Raw genomic sequence first — 16,900 nt, 5'->3', positions numbered from 1 at the left:
GATAAGGGGAGTGGGAAATTCTATTCTACTCCTTGCTGACAAGAGCACACTTAAAAATACTGTGTACCAGAAAAAAAAAAGAACACTGTATACTATTGGTACACCACATTTAAAAAGAAACACTGATAAAATAGAACATATCCAAAAGAGAGAAACCAATTTTGTGAATGTTCTAGAAACAGAGAAGGTAATATAAAGAACTAAAGAGGCTAATCTGGAGAAGAAAAGGAATAAGTGCCCTAACTTTTTAAACCTGGGTTTATTTTGGAAAGTACAAGCCATGAAACTATGCTTACTAGCTAAGTTTCTTATTAAAGCCTATGTTTCTTATAAGATTTTATTTATTTATTTTTAGAGAGATGGGGAAGGTAGGGAGAAAGACAGGAAGAGAAACATCAATGTGTGGTTGCCTCTCACCCACCCCCTACTGGGGACCTGGCATGCAACCCAGGCATGTGCCCTGACTGGGAATTGAACTGGCGACCCTTTGGTTTGCAGGCCAGTGCTCAATGCACTGAGCCACACCAGCCAGGGCAAAGCCTATGTTTTAATTTAACTTTTAAACTGTTATTCTATATTTGATAGCACAAAAGAGTACAAATGGAATTCTAAAACATAAACAAAATTAACTATGACTCATCATGTCACCTGAGAATGAGAACAGAATCAAGAGTAGTGCAGCTACTGTGTGCTCTTATTCCATCTGCTGTTTTTTCTTTTAAAAGGAATCAGTAGCCCAGATTTTATTGTTCCCTTACATTTTTAAAATGTTAAGATATCTCTAAATAATATATTGTTAAGTTTTGCTATTTGTGAGCTTTGTTTTCACCAATGTACTTCCAAAGAAAAAGGTGTTGGACTCTAAAATCGACATTGCACTTTTAGTATTTTTGTCTTAGTAAAGGCTACCCTTGTCATTGCATTCTAGTTGTATTGAAGTCTCACGATTGTACCTGTATCCGCTAGTCTTCTGCTTCTCCCCAACTTAGGGTTGCCAGATCTAACAACTATAAATACAGAGGCTGCCCAGTTAAATTCCAGTATCAGATAAACAACAAATACATTTTCAGTATGTTTATCTGCCATTAGAATTGAACTGGGAGTCCTTATCTGGCAACTCTACCCCACCCCCAAATCAATTAAGTGGAGAATTCATCTTATGATTTGTTAGTGTGTGATAAAGGGACAAAGTGGGAGGAACTGCATGGCCAATATCATTGTATAAATATTCATCTAAGTATTCAATATCATTCACTGACTAGGAAAAAATTGTAAAGGTGTGAAATCTAGTCAAAGCTTTTCCAGACAGTACATTAAGTGCATATGCCTGAATGCAAATACTGTATATATGCTATTATGTATACAACACTCAGTGAAGAGTAGAAAGATGTATTGACAGCTTCATTATTTTAGCTTAGCTTGTCTTCCACCAAACCCCTTCACCCCGCCCCAATAAGATGGCTACTGTAACAAACTGACAAAATCTCTAGGTACATAAACTGACTTATAATCACTTTTATATCATTTAAAAACTGTCCTCAATTAACATATTCAAAATGAGGTTAACCTTATATATGGGACAAATGAAAATCAAAAGCCAACTTTCTAGATAAGTATCAATTAAAATTACATTATCATCATCCTGGCTGGGTAGCTCAGTTGGCTAAAGTGTCATTCCAATACTCCAAGGTTGCTGGTTCAAACCCCAGTCGAAGTACTTATAAGAATCAACCAATAAATGCATAAATAAGTGGAACAACAAAACTCTCTCTCTGTCATCAATAAACTGGAAAAAAAATTTTTTTTAAATCAGCCCTGGCTGCTGTAGCTCAATGGGTTGAGTGTGGGCTTCTAACGAAAGGGTTGCTGGTTTGATTCCCAATCAGGACACATGCCTGGGTTGCGGGCCAGGTCCCCAGTGGGGGGCCACATGAGAGGCAACCACACATTGATGTTTTTCTCCCTCTCTTACTCTCTAAAAATAAATAAAATCTTTCAGAAAAATGTTATCATTAAAAAGGGATTCAGTTCCTATATATACAAAGTCATTTTAGGACACTTTATAAAAAGGGTATTAGAAGTATTTCAGGTGTATCATTTCTTTAACAATCAAAAACCTGATAAGCATTCTGCAATATGAAATAGAATTTACTTCTCAATTCTTTCAAGACATAATCTCAACATCCTCCCACAAACAGAAGCACTAATAGCTCCTAGACTTGAATGTCAATCAATACGAGTGTGTGCTAAGAACCCATATAGATTAGATTCCCCAAATAGAAGCTAACTGCATTGCCTGCTTGGCTTATTGCAAAACCCATGATTCAAAACCAGGCATTGACATGGCAATAAGAGTCTAACTTGCTTTTTCAGAGCTTCAAGTGAATGGTTTCTCTCCAGGCAATCATTAGATCACCTGTTTCAATTTTAAATTCAAATCTTAATCATTCAGGTGCTATAGCTTTAGGGTAATTAGGACGTAAAATTATGGTGCAAGTGCTTAAGTCTAATTTTATAAAGAATACTAAGCCCTGGCTGGTGTGGCTCAGTGGATTGAGCACTGGCCTATAAACCAAAAGGTCACAGGTTTGATTCCCAGTCAGGGCACATGCCTAGGTTGCCGGCCATGTCCCCAGTTGGGGGTATGTGAGAGGCAACCACACGTTGATGTTTCTCTCCCTCTCTTTTTTTCTCCCTTCCTTCCCCTCTCTCTAAAAATAATCTTTAAGAAAAGAATACTGAATTTCTCTGGTTTCAAAGAGCTAGATCCTATGTCCAGTTTCTCACCCGTTAGCTATAGGCAGATCCTCTGCCCTTTGGGCTTGATGTTTCTTTACCTCTAACCTGCGGGTTATTTAAAACACAAACCAACCAACTCTGTAAGCCTTCTGAGAACAGGGAGGAAGGAGTGTACAGACTAAGCCTAACACTTAACACCTGTTTCACAGTAAACAATTAGAACTCAAAGTCCTACCTTCTAAAGTACACTAATAAAACATGAGTGATCTCACACTTAACATTCCCATCTCCAGACATCTCATTATATGGGGTGAGAAGAATATACCAAAAAAATTGGACAACACACAGAAAAATGAACTAAGAAGGTCTTCTTTCTTTTTCTGTTAGTAAGAAGACTCATTTTGTAAGGCTCTGAGGAAAAAAGGTGGTTGGCTCTGAAGAAGCTTCTTTCTTGTCAGGTTACAAAATTCCCGATGGGCTCCAAAAAGAGCCCTCCAAAAGAGTAAAAAATGAGGGAATATAGAATGAGTTGGCTAGACTAAACCTGGTGGCTTGGGAAACATTTTTCTTATAGGAAGATGACTATAAAAGGGCTTAACAGAGAATTACCCTATGGCCTGATTTTGTTTTTAACCCCCTCTTCTTTTTGCCTTCACCATCGGGAAAATATAGAAGTAACATGAGCTTAAGCAGCACCTCAAGGAACTGAATCAAGCAGAGTAAAAAACACCGTGCCTGTACAATGAAGGTGCTGTGATTCCAAGGTCCTTGAGGTAAACAGGATATGAGCAGATAAGGCCAGTCATTAAAGTAAGCAGGTAATTAAAGGGTTTTGCTTTCTAAAGCCCAGCTAGCCGAAATAGGAAGATCTGATGGCAAACTAATACCAATTTAAAAGTGCTAAGTCTGATTTAGCAATTGGAAGGGTTCTGGTGCTCAAAAAACACTGACATGAGGATTTTTCCCACCACTTAGGCAGGTCGGTAAACAGCTAAAACAAAACCAAATCCAAGGTAGAACAAGAATTTTAAAAAGTTAAAATTTGGAGAACAAGATTCTGTTTTATTTTTTAAATCTTGCTCTAAGTGCATAGATTTAAAATTTTGGTATGCTGTAATATTTGATGGAACTGAAATGCATATACTGATTTTATGAATAAATTACAATCTCAAATTACAATCACAAATTTTCTAGATTATATGCTAATCATATAAGATAGAAGATTGGGAGTCAATCAGCACCTTCAATCTAATAACAGTACTCAAAGAAACGAGATGTAAGAGAAAATCATCTGCTGGCCTTTCAAACTCAAATCATTAATGACAGTGCGACACCCATTTTCACAGTCCTATTTAGGTTGGCTACTAACAAAGTTACAATCCCAGCAAAACCGAACAATCTAGGAAGAGCAGGAAAAAATAAATGCTAAGCAATCATAAGCGAGTCTTATTTTCCTAGTACAACCTAAAATGTCATGTTTTAGCCCTGGCTGGTGTGGCTGAGAGTTAAGCACCAGCCTGTGAACTGAAAGGCTGCTGGTTCAGTTCTGGTCAGGGCAAACGCCTGGGTCACGGGCTAAGTCCCTGGCTGGAGGAGTGCAAGAGGTAACCAATGGATGTTCCTCTCCCCTTTCTTTTTCTCTCTCTCTAGACACACACACACACACAACAACAACAACAACAACAACAACAACAATATAGCCCTGGCTGATGTGGCTCAGCGGATTCAGTGCCAGCCTGCAAACCAAAGAGTTGCCAGTTCAATTCCCAGTCAGGGCACATGCCTGGGTTGCGGGCAAGGTCCCCAGGAGGGGGCACATGAGAGGTAACCACACACTGATGTTTCTCTCCCTCTCTTTCTCCCTCCCTTCCCTTCTATTTAAAAATAAATGAATAAAATCTTAAAAAGTAAAATGTCATGTTTTAACTGGGCACTCAAAAAGTAGGAATTGCTTAAATTTCCCTAGATATATGGCAATATTGGTTTATTAACAAGGTTAACAAAAGCCAAGAATATAGTTATGACAGTGGTCTTTCTAAAAGATTTTATTTATTTCTAGAGAGAGGGGAAGGGAAGGAGAAAGAGAGGTAGAGAAACATCAATGTGAGAGAAATATCGATCAGTTCTTTTTTGTTTGTGCTCCAACTGGGACCGAACCAGCAATCCAGGCATGTGCCCTGATGAGGAATAAACCCGAGACCTTTTGCTTTGTCGGGTGATGCCCAACCAACTAAGCCACACAGATCAGGACATGACAGTTATCCTAATGGGGAATTAAGTCAAGATGTGAATTACTACTTTTATTATCATTTCAAAGACAATTTTATTTATTTTAAAAAATATTTTATTTATTTTAAAAAATGATTTTATTTATTTTTAGAGAGGGGAAAAGAGGAAGGAGAGGGAGAAAATCATCCATGTGTGGTTGCCTCTTGCATGCACCCCTACTAGGGACCTGGCCTGCAATCCAGGCATGTGTCCTGACTGGGGATTGAACTGGTGACCCTTTGGATCACAGACTGGTGCTCAATCCACTGAGCCACATCAGCCAGGGCTGAAAGAGGATTTTAAGTTTTAAATGCTATGAAAGCCAAGAAGTAGAATATACCTAAAATACCTAGTAAGTATTTTATAAATGATACTAATAGAAATAGATGAAGAAATTTTGCACAATGGTGCTATGTTTTTTTTGTAAGTAAGTTTTGTGGAAATATTTAAAAATAAATGATCTATATTGAAGTCAAAGGAAATTTTATAATAAAATATAAATCTAGCCTCATATAAAGTAATTACAAACTTAAAGTGGACCTTGACACAACTATCTTGTCTAAAATGACAACCTGAGTTTTCAAAACTGATTTACATAATTTAGTTTTATGCCATATTCCTGGAAAAAACACACCCAACTTGATAATCTACTTATTAAAAAAATAACAAAATATATCAGGTCCCTGGGCCTACAAAAATTCTAAACCAAAAACATTCTACTTTTTACATCTACGACCATTAGAAAAATGCCTGCATTAAAACAGGAACTCCAAGGTAGGGTGCCTGTATCACAATGTTCCAATTTGTCAACATGTAGTAGAGAAGAGTCATATGTATTAATGATTTAAAGTAACTTCTTTTTTTAACTTTCTTTTATTTATTTTTAGAGAAAGGAAGGGAGGGAGATAGGGAGAGAAACATTGATGTGAGAGAGAAACATCAATTGGTTGCCTTTCATACACCCCCAACCAGGGACCTGGCCCACAACCCAGGCTTGTACCTTGACTGGGAATTGAACCCAAGCCTTTCAGTCTGTGGGATGACACCCAAACCACAGAGCCACACCAGTCAGGGATGATTTAAAGTGATTTATAATAAAATCACAACAGCAACAGATAACTAAATTTATGACTGTCTTTGGAAGTCAACGCTAATGCTATCACGCTAAATCACTTTGTAACTTTATGAAAAGTAAATGAGATGTCAGGCTACAAGCTGGTATTATAAAAGTTAATGTGCTAATATGATTTTGTAAGTTATCTAAAACATCCAATGGTGTACTAATCTTAAAAAGTAAATGCCAAACCCTGAGCGGTATGGCTCAGTTGGCTGGGTGGCATTTCACAAAGTGAAAGGTCGCAGGTAGATTCCTGGTCTGGGCATATGCCTGCGTTGTGAGTTAGGTCCCTGGTTGGGGTGTGGGCCAGATGCAGCCAATCGATAGACATCTCTCTCACATGATGTTTCTCTCCTTCTTTCTCCCTCCCTTCCCCTCTCTCTAAAAATGAATAAAGTCTTTTTTAAAAAGTAAATGCCAATAACTTTATATAGGTCATCTTATATAAAAATTAGAGCTCTAAAGAACTTGTCAAAACCTCCCTTCTTAAAATATTTAAATAAATCAATTCTATTATCAATGATCTGATTATTTAGATTTGAGATTCTTTAATTTCCTCCTTCTAAGTTCACTGCTCAGCACTAAAGATGGGCAGAGAAAGAAAAAAAAATCAAACCAAACCATTTAATAATTTAAATTATAAGTTTTTCTCACTGTTACCTGATAAAAGGTTTGATGGGAAAGGTAGTTGTGACCTAATGACTGAATTGAGGTTTTGGTATAACTGGTTGCTTTTAATTATTCATGTTTTCCCCTCAATATCATCAATAATAGAAAACTGAACATATTTTAGTAAGATTTAATATTAAGTACTTTATTTTATAAATTCTGTTTATGTGCTTTATATACGTATTTGAATTTCTATTTCTGTATTCTTTAATAAAACAAGTATTAAAGATTTGATAAATATTTTAGAAAAATCTCAAATTACCTAGAATGCTTCCCTACATAAAACATTTGGTAGGCCCAATTTTTTATTTATTATAAGAAAGATTATTCAGTCCTGGCTGGTGTGGCTCAGTGGACTGAGTGCCAGCATGTGAACCAAAGGGTCACAGGTTCAATTCCCAGGCTAGGGCACATGCCTGGGTTGTGGGCCAGTTCCCTGGCGGGAGGTATGCGAGAGGCAACAACATATTGATGTTTCTCTTTCTCCCTCCCTTCCCCTTTCTATAAATAAATAAATAAATAAATAAATAAGATCTTTTTAAAAAGATTATTCAATCTTATTTAAGTCTTACATAGTAATCACTAATAATGTAATTTTTCTAATTACCTAGCTAATAGAAATGCATTTTCCCTGTTTGACAGTCTACAGAGGATTGATTAAATGGAAAATATTAATAACTACCACATGCACTTATTATGACTGCTAGAAGACACCTCTGGAGGGAGGAGAAACATTGTGTTTCCAATTAGTGGCTTGTCGCCAAAATATGAATCAGAGTTATACCAACATCCCCCCAAACTGAAAAACCAAACACTGTGGCCTGCGTAAACAAGTGACAACTATCTACAAAACAATCACAGAAAACAAAAATCTGAGATCAAGCCTTTTTGATGAAGCACAGAAGCCCAAATCAGCAGTGGCTCACATCTTGAGGGGTTTTCCCTCAGGAACAAAGAACATATCTTTGAAATGCTTATTAGCAGTGTCTGGGATTCCAGCACTTTAAGTAGCAAGGTCGTTTTCTGGCCTAACTACCAAAACATAATCAATTCTGTCAAAGCTTAAAAAAGGCATAAACATATTGCTTTTATTATTTTAAACAGTAAATTATACACTTCTAAATGGCAGAAGAGTTAGCCTCATCATTCTAATAATACATATTTAAGATGTAGCATCAGAAACGTTTATAGTTTACAAAAGGAAAAGTAGGGAAGAACCTAAAATTTTACATCTCCATCCAAAACCATGATCTAATCACCACAAATTAGTGAAGTTCCACTTTTGCTGGCTGTCCCTTATCCACCCTAACTTTTCTTATTTGTAAAATTAGGATAATAGTTGCCCTACCTACTTCACAAAAATTGTCCTTCTATCTCACAGAACTACAGAATAATCAGAAGAGGTAATGTGAATAAAAGTTCTTAGAAAAACTAAAGGCTAACACTAGTTGACAGTATGGCAGTATAATTTCTTACCATGTAACAACATGTAAGACTATATTAGTTTTTTTATTGTGAACAGATTAATCCCTGGGAAAAACGTTGGTAATAAGGAACTGGTATGACTTCAGGATAACTGGCAACACTTCCCAAGGTTTCACTGTTAACATTTAATATTTACTGTGTACAGAATGTCCCCAAGTTACAAAGGTCCCATGAATATGAATCCAAACCACCGTCCTTGCCTCAGCCCCTTCCTGTTTCCTCCCTCTTCACTCTTATAGGAAGAGGGGGTGGGGCGGAGATATGAAAGAACCAGAAGTTCAAAGTAGAAGTGTGAGGAGTAGGGAACACTGGAGCATGCCTGCCTACTTGCCACTTACACCTTTTTTTGGTCACTGTTACACATCAACTGTGCACATCTTTATGCTGGGAAATAAGTCAAAAGTTAATGAAAGTCACCAGGCAAGAACTATGATCTGGGACAAAACAGGGATAGTAAATTTCACTTAAAGGAAAAAAGGGCTGATCTCAGGCATTAGCCTTAATCTCTAAAGTCAATCCAATAAAGATAAAATACCAATTCCAAAATATTGACAAAACTACACTTTCACTCAACAAAGGTACTAGTTTTATCATGCTATCTATTCATTCTGCTCACCTATCTTTCACTAACCCAATAACCTACCCTCCACCTGTGACACTAACCAATCCCACTTACCAATGCATCCCCCACATTCAATTTAATGGATCTTTCCCTTACTCTTACTCCCAAAGACACACCCATTTTATTTCATCCATTTTATTTTAATGTCTCTTCTCAGTTGTAAGCGACAAGTTATGCTAGAAAACCTCTGTAACTAATGATACTGTATAAACTAGGAAGGAGAAATCTGCAGGTGAATGGGGTGGAAATGGGGCTGGAGAAAATGTTCAAACCACCTGCTATTATCAGTTCGATAGGAGTAGAGAAGTATATTTTAAAACAGATTTTTTTAAAAACATACAAATTGTTAACACTACTGCTAATAACCAGAAAAATGATTCCCTCAGTCTTCAAATTTAAATAAAAACTTTCAAGAACAAATTTAAAAGAGGACTATGGATATTAAGTCATCCATGGCTAGTCTTTCCAGTTCACGAGCAATGCCAGAGTGAACACTCCCACCTCTTCTCTTTAGCCTACTTAATAACCAGGATACCTGCTTCTGAGAAAGTGAGTTTGAATAAAGCTCTACATTCTATTTATTGGTTCTCTAGAAAGCTTGACCTGTGGTTCATAAGAATGTTCATGGTTCAATGAGTTGGTATTGGAATAGTCTATTACAGTTACTAGTGGTCAGGTAGATATTATACAGATATGGTTTGCTCTGTTACAAACTGCCTACTGGAAATACTGTTCAAGTTTTCTGTGAGAAGTTTCCAAAAATTTTATGCTTCATCCTTAGCCTTTCTGTTTTAAAAACATTTTATCCTTCTTCCACCCCCTCCTTCCTTTTTAAAATTTTAAGGATTAGGGCCCTGTGGAAAAAGTAAAACTTTTTCTGCTTATAAGTCTATTTGTGCAATTAAAATAAAGTTTTCCTTGGGGCATTATCAGAATTTAACCACAGTATGACTAGGATATACTAGTGTTACAATAAAATCAGTCAAATCACAATTTCAATACAAATTCAAGTCAGGAAGATTTAATTTAATCATTTTACAAAGTTACTATTTACTGCATAATCTTCTAATTTGGAAAGTTTAACATTTTTGGAAAAGCACACATGATGTCCTAAGACTAATATTTACTGATTTAAAAAAATATATTACCTGTTGTTATGTACAAAAATAGACATCAATATTGGCTCAATCACTAACAGATTAACCACCTCCAATTTAGTTAACTGAAGAGATTAATTGTGCATATTTACAAGGTATTGCTACACCACAGAAAATTAACAAGCATGAGCACTCAAAAGAAACACTAACACAAACACTAATATATAAATTAATATACCCTATTTCTTCAACAGCCTTTTTAGCATGACAACATTTATAATCTAAAACTATTTTAATTCTATGAGTTCTCAAGTTTTAAGAGATAAAAAGACGTATTTGTTAAGAAAACAGAAAGACACAATAAAGATCCATATAACTATTCAGTCTTTATTTTTCTTTTTCTGTTTATTCAAAGGCTGCAAAACTTCCCTATTAAATTTCTGAACAGTTTTCCCAAATTAGAATGAATTAATCCATAAGGACAAACATTCTTTCTACAACCTACATAAATCATTTTTGTTAGAAGCCAGATTATTTATTTGGTGGTTGCTGATGAATCAAGGTGCTTTTTAAGTCACTTCAGGTAGTTAGTGCTGGTCCAGATCTAAATCACATCTGGAAATACATTTCTTAAATGGTCACTCTTGATCTTTAAATTTATTCTAGATACTACAAAAGGACAGACATTGAAAGTCAGTGATGCAATGCATTCAATCTTCAAGACAATGAGTAACAGTGGAACTGAGAAAATTAGTATGAGAAAAGTGTTGCCTAAATGCATCCTCATTAAATTCTGTATGTTTTAAAATGTTTGGAGACAGGAAGGTGTCGTGGACCAGAAACCAATGGACCCTGATGGAATGCCAAACTGTAAACTGCCAAACAGCTGCAGCTGGTAATAAAATTCTAAGACCTGAAGAGTTTTAGCAGAACCTGATTATATGATAATCCTAACATCTGAGAGAAGGCTAAAGAGCTAGAAGAATACCTGATAGGGTGGTTGCTATAGTAACCAAGATAAATTTGTATACTGACTGGGGAAAAACATTGGGGTTGCCATCAAGCCTGAACCCACATTATGTCTTATGTGCTTTCTCCTCAATTTTGAATCATGAGATGACAGACTAACACAAAGACTGCTCAGTCTGAAATAAGAGAATAAATAGGGCTCTGCTCTGAAAAGTAAGGAAAGCACCCAATTAAAGGTTTAGCTGGTCAGCAGAATAACATCCAACAGTTAGAGAGGAGAACAGACCTTAGGAAAGTTGGTAGTAAATAGCTTAGCTCTGGGTAGAAAACAGAAATGTTAATTATCAATTCAAGTTAAATATCGGAAGGATATTATGAAGCACCAAAAATTTTTTTTAAAGATTTTTATTTATTTTTAGAGAGGGAAGGGAGGGAGGGAGGGGGAGGGAGAGGGAGAGAGAGAGAGAGAGAGAGAGAGAGAGAGAGAGAGAAACATCAATGTGCGGTTGCTGGGGGTTATGGCCTGCAACCCAGGAATGTACCCTGGCTGGGAATCGAACCTGGGACACTTTGGTTCCCAGCCCGCGCTCAATCCACTGAGCTACACCAGCCAGGGCCAAAAATTTTTTATTACTTTAAATTTTGTTTGAAGTATTTTTTCGGGCCATTAGTAATCTCTTACAGAAAGAGCTGTTGATTTAGTTATTTATTTTTGAAAAGCCAGCCTCTATTTAGAAAATGAGAAGGAAACCCTTCACATAGCAAAAGAAAATACTTTTAAAATATTTTCTGTAGCAGTGAAGAATAAAAATAAAATGTAAAAATAAAAGATTTAATTCACACTATGTAGATACATATTTAAAATAATACTAAGTGGTGTGATTTGTTGTATCTCAGTTATCCATGTCCCAGGGAGCAGCCTTATAACCCACTCTCTATACAGTCTGTAGGGCTACCTTCACCACCTCCATCTCCATCCATCACTACCACCCTCATCATCACCCCCTTCCTCCACCCATACTAACCCAGGAAGTAATTACTAGAATTGCAGGCAGAGTATGAGGAAACAGCCAGCCTCACCAATGGGCTTCTTTAGCAATCCACCTGACTTTGTCAAAGTTAAACAGTGAATTGAACAGAATTACATGGATTGCTGTGTTATGTACACATTATAAACTAAGTCTCAAATACCAACAACTGGAAATTATTTTTTCTTCTGCAGGACTACCGCTGAACTGTTAACATCTTACAGCTACCTAGGTTTTTAACGTTTAAATAAAAATTTATTACCCCAGTTTATGCAATAGGTTATCACAAGAACAGAATAAATTTTTCAGTTTACAGGAGTTTGTACAGATACAAAGTGAGCCCCCAAACTGCCATGCTACTGCCACTGTCCTACCTCCATAAGTCACCAATTGACATTTGGAGGCCACTAAATTTATAACTTAAATTTACTAATTAATATGTAGGTTCCCCCGCTTCAATAAATATGATGTTTCATGGATGTGATAAAACATCATTTACAAATATATTCCTATCAACCCACAAAGCCAACAGCAATCAAATATAATGATTAAATGCCAACCCATGAACAGCCATTTTTTAAGGAATCTTTCCACAAATAACCCTTATCACACAAATATTTTCAGTGAAACCTGCATCAATTTTCAATTCAGGGAGAAATGTTTCTGATGCCTAAGTGAGAAGCTGAGTTTTCAACAAAGGCATCTTTTCTTTTTTTTTAGGATGAATTCTTCAGGACGGTTTGACCTCGGTACTCACAGCTTAAAAATCAAGATTTTTCCATTATTCCACTCTGCAAAGATAGGCTGCTGTTGACACTAACTACACTGCTAAAAATAAAATAATTGACCACGACTGTTCTTAGATCAACTCTCCTTCAATCTTTGCTCATCCTGACCTGGAGAAAATTTAGAATCTTTGAACAGTGTCCTCTGACAGCAGGGCATGAAAAAACAGAATCACTGTCCATGAGAGTAGACCACCTTAAGAGGCCTGCTAAGAGGGTAAGTGCCAGAGACCTAGGGCAGGGATACCCAGGAATACTTTCCCCTCCTTCCACAGACAAAGCTGCATGGAATAAATGAGCAATCAGGAGGCTGGGGTTCTAGTTCCCAGTCTGCCACTAATCAGCAATGTGTTACTTCCCTTCTCTGAGCCTAGATTGCTTTCAGTTAAATGGGAGGGCTGAACTAAATGATCTCTGGCCCCTTCCTACTTTAAAAATGTTAGCACTCTATTCTTCCTCCCAACATCTCAAAAATATTTTGGTTGCCATGAAAAATTTTTAAAAATAAAGAATGCTAAAAATGTCACATTTATTTTGTAACATGTTCTCAGTACCAGTCTTTAATATACATATGTATAATCCAGAAATGCAGGAACATTTATCTCATATATAATTTACCCAGTAAATATTTAATTTGAAATCTATGGGTCTTGAGTCATGTACCAATATTATCAAGTCTGTTCAACTAAAAACTCAAAAAAATAATGGAAAGATTTCCCAAGAACAAAAGCTTATCAATAAAAGCACACTATTAAAACTCCATACAATGAGACTTTTAGAGTTGGAAGGGTTCTCAGAATCTCTTCAATTTAAAGATGAGGAAATGAAATGACTCATATAGTCCAGGGCTTTTTTCTACCATAGCACACTTCCTCCTCCCCTTCCTGCTTCATCAAAAGACAGCATGGTAGCAGAAAAAACGCTAGACTGTGATAGTGATCTGGGACTCTAGTCCTAACTCTGCTACTGATTTGCTGTGGTACCTTGGACAAGTCACTTTCCCTCTCCAGGCTTTGGTTTCCACAATTTATGTGAAGGAGTTTAACTAGATGTCCCTTCTAACTGTAGCATGCTATGATCTTATAAAATTCCTATCTGACTGAAACAAAACACACATTCCTGAAAGAGAAAGTGAGAACTTCTAGCCAAGAAAACTGAAAATTTTGGGCTGCTGGTTTTAAATAGATGCATCAGTTCAATTCAGGAAGTTGGTCCTAAAGCATTTTACTCCAGATCTCTTGGAAGAGGATACCCTCTACATACAGAGAGTGTAGGGCTGCTATGATGTATTGCAAAAACTCTGAAAGTAGGAGTTTAAAGAATTGGTTTCAAATCCCAGCTGTCACTTAAACTCTTTGATCCTAAGGGTCCTCATATATAAAGACAGATAAGAATAAGGAAACCTGATATAAAGCATTGTAAGTGTGGTACACATTGCAAAGCTGGTCAAGAGGACATGATTTGCCACTGTGGAAAAGTAGTCTGCATCGGAGTCAAAAGTCTTTCTATAAAAAAAAATGGGATGAGTTTTAACTTATTAAATTTGCTTTCAAAGAGTAGAATAAAGCTGAAGACACCATTGGAGGGGAAATAGAAGAAATCAATATTAGGAAATGGATTGTGCGTTTGGATTCTGCTGATGAACAAAAATGAGGTAACTCTTAACTGCCTACTCAGTTTACTACAAATTTGGTGAAATGATCTGTGTATTCTAGAACATACAATAGCAAGAAACATTTTTTAAAGCACCCAAACTCAGTCTGATAACCTCTCAGAGTTTGAAAGGTTTGCTATTCTAGTTCACATTAAAGGACAGAAGATATTTCTGATGGCCAGATATCTAGTGACACCATCTGTTTCCACAAATCAAGACTTCTCACTGCATTTCTAGGTTGTTAGTTACCCAGCCAAGTCTCCTCACAGTACCTATGCAAACGACAAAACTTGTCACAAAAGAGAGAGGATATGTTAATTATGCCAACCTTTTGCTGTCTTCCCAGTACAGCTAGTTCTTTTCAGATTCAGTTCTCCAGGTGAGGCTAATTCTCTTCCAAATCCCCTGACTATTATAGGATGAAGCCTTGCAATTTAGACTGACACAGTAGTTTTATTCATAGGGCTGAACAAGCTAAACATTTGGGCAGGTTAGAGTTAAAATGAGAATACTGGGTCCAAAGAAAACTTGTTTTTTACTTTTCCCTAGTAGCATCAAGGGATCAAAGAGCTTGAGAAGCTATATTATACCATGAGGGAAGAAATGATTCTATCAATTCTATCAAAATGACTCATTTGGTGTAGATAAATAGTTTTGAGTTCTGCACACTTCCTCCCAAAGTAAGCACTGTATGAAGTTAATTTTGCTAATTCCAAGAAAGGAAGGAGAAGGGAATGAATATTTGAGTTCTTTCTACATGCTTGGTGCTGGGCTTGGCAGTTTACACAGGTCCTGATATGACTGTCCTTCAAAATTAAATTTGTTTTATTCATTAAAAAAGAACACTATTCGCCCTGGCTGGTGTGGCTCAGTGGATTGAGCATGGGACTGCGAGGCAAAGGGTCGCTGGTTTGATTTCCAGTTGGGGCACATGCCTGGGTTGTGGGCCAGGTCCCCAGGATTGGGCAAGTGAGAGGCAATCACATATTGCTGTTTCTCTCCCTTTCTTTCTCCCTCCCTTTTCCTCTCTCTAAAAATGAATAAATAAAAATTTAAAAAAAATGAACACTATTCACATAGGTATAAATTGATTACAATCCCATACATCAATTTTGATTTCCCTACCCCCTCCACATACATACACATTATTAGGTCTCTCAATGAAGCTGAAGTGACAGTTCATTACTTTGAAGGGAAACAACCAAAATAAATTTTAATTTCAAAGAGATTCAATGTATTTGGAAATCCAAATGGAATTTCTATCCCCTACCACCTAGCTACGAACTTGTTTCAGGTATTGAATTCAAAGGAGATTCAGTGCAATCTCATGATTGGCCACTGCCACCCTAAAATCCCCTAATAGTAATATGAAAAAGGTTGGTGGAAACACACACATCAGTGATTTATCTACATAAATTTCTTTGATTTTGTTGCTGTTAATTTTTGTAATATAATGTACGTTTCTTTGACTTTGTTGCTGTAATTTTTTGGTAATATATATTAGGTTTTAGAACGACTTCTAGAATGTACAGGTAACTTTATTTGCATCAAACAAGGTCTTTCTTCCAAGGGGGAAGCTTGAAAATTGATGGTAATTGGCTACTGAAACCATATTAGTGCCTTACATTAACATACAAATTTTACCAATTCTCAAGTTCTCACAGCATGAAAATATACGTTACTGCCTCTAGCCCCACGTAAGTCCATAGAAGAATTCGGCAAAATCGCTACAAACATTATTCCAACTTTGAATAGTGGAAGAGTGGGTAAACAGAAGTCTCAGTCAAGGGAAGCAGTCCAACTACTGTACTTCCTACTCAGAATCTCCCATATTAATCACTACTAAAACATCTTGCAGAATTAGATAAAGAGCACAAAGCTGTGGCTCTCCTTCCAACCACCAGATTACTCAGCACTTGTTTCGATCTCTGTAGTCGGTTGTGTACGTTTATGTGCGGATACCTTCGAAAACGGCATTCTCCCTATTGGTAAAGGACCTTCTATTTCCTTTGCCTCACGGTAAGGTGGTAATTTAATAAAACACTGTTGATCTAGAGTACATCAGACAGAGGACTTTCCTAAGTAAACACCTAACCCTTTCCACCGCTCCTTTTATTTCTGTGCAAGGAAAAGACGGAAAATCGGGAGAGTTACAGCTTCCTCTAAAATGAAGAGGTAAGTTAGCGGCAAAAGAAAGAAAAAAAATAAATGGGAAATGCAATTTCTCCTGTTACTGCTCCTTTAATCTACGGTCCCCAAGGCCAAAACGGATGTTTGAAAGGTAAGCGCTGAACCCCACAAACACAAACCGCCGGCTCTAAGGCACGTCAGCTGTCCCACCTCGCAGAAAGCTGGGCAAGATGAGAAAGGGGTTCCGAGAGAGCCCCAGGGGCCTTTCGCCAGGGAAAGAAGAGGTTTACCCGAGGTGGGCATTCCCCCATCCCCCGACTCACCCTGAAGTGCCCGA

The 16,900-nt window shown here is 37.0% G+C and overlaps 1 protein-coding gene across 1 annotated transcript in view; it reads right to left on the bottom strand.

Annotated features, from left to right (window-relative positions):
- Nucleotides 1-16,900, bottom strand: part of WDR44 (WD repeat domain 44) — an 89,590-nt gene that overhangs the window by 72,124 nt on the left and 566 nt on the right. The gene's annotated exons all lie outside the window — the stretch shown is intronic.

This window comes from Phyllostomus hastatus, unplaced genomic scaffold (assembly GCF_019186645.2).
Source record: "Phyllostomus hastatus isolate PE091 unplaced genomic scaffold, TTU_PhHast_1.1 phas_scaffold_28, whole genome shotgun sequence".
Taxonomy (NCBI): Eukaryota; Metazoa; Chordata; class Mammalia; order Chiroptera; family Phyllostomidae; genus Phyllostomus; species Phyllostomus hastatus.
Note: the sequence above shows the minus strand (reverse complement) of the source record. Positions and strands in the feature narration are given on the sequence as shown.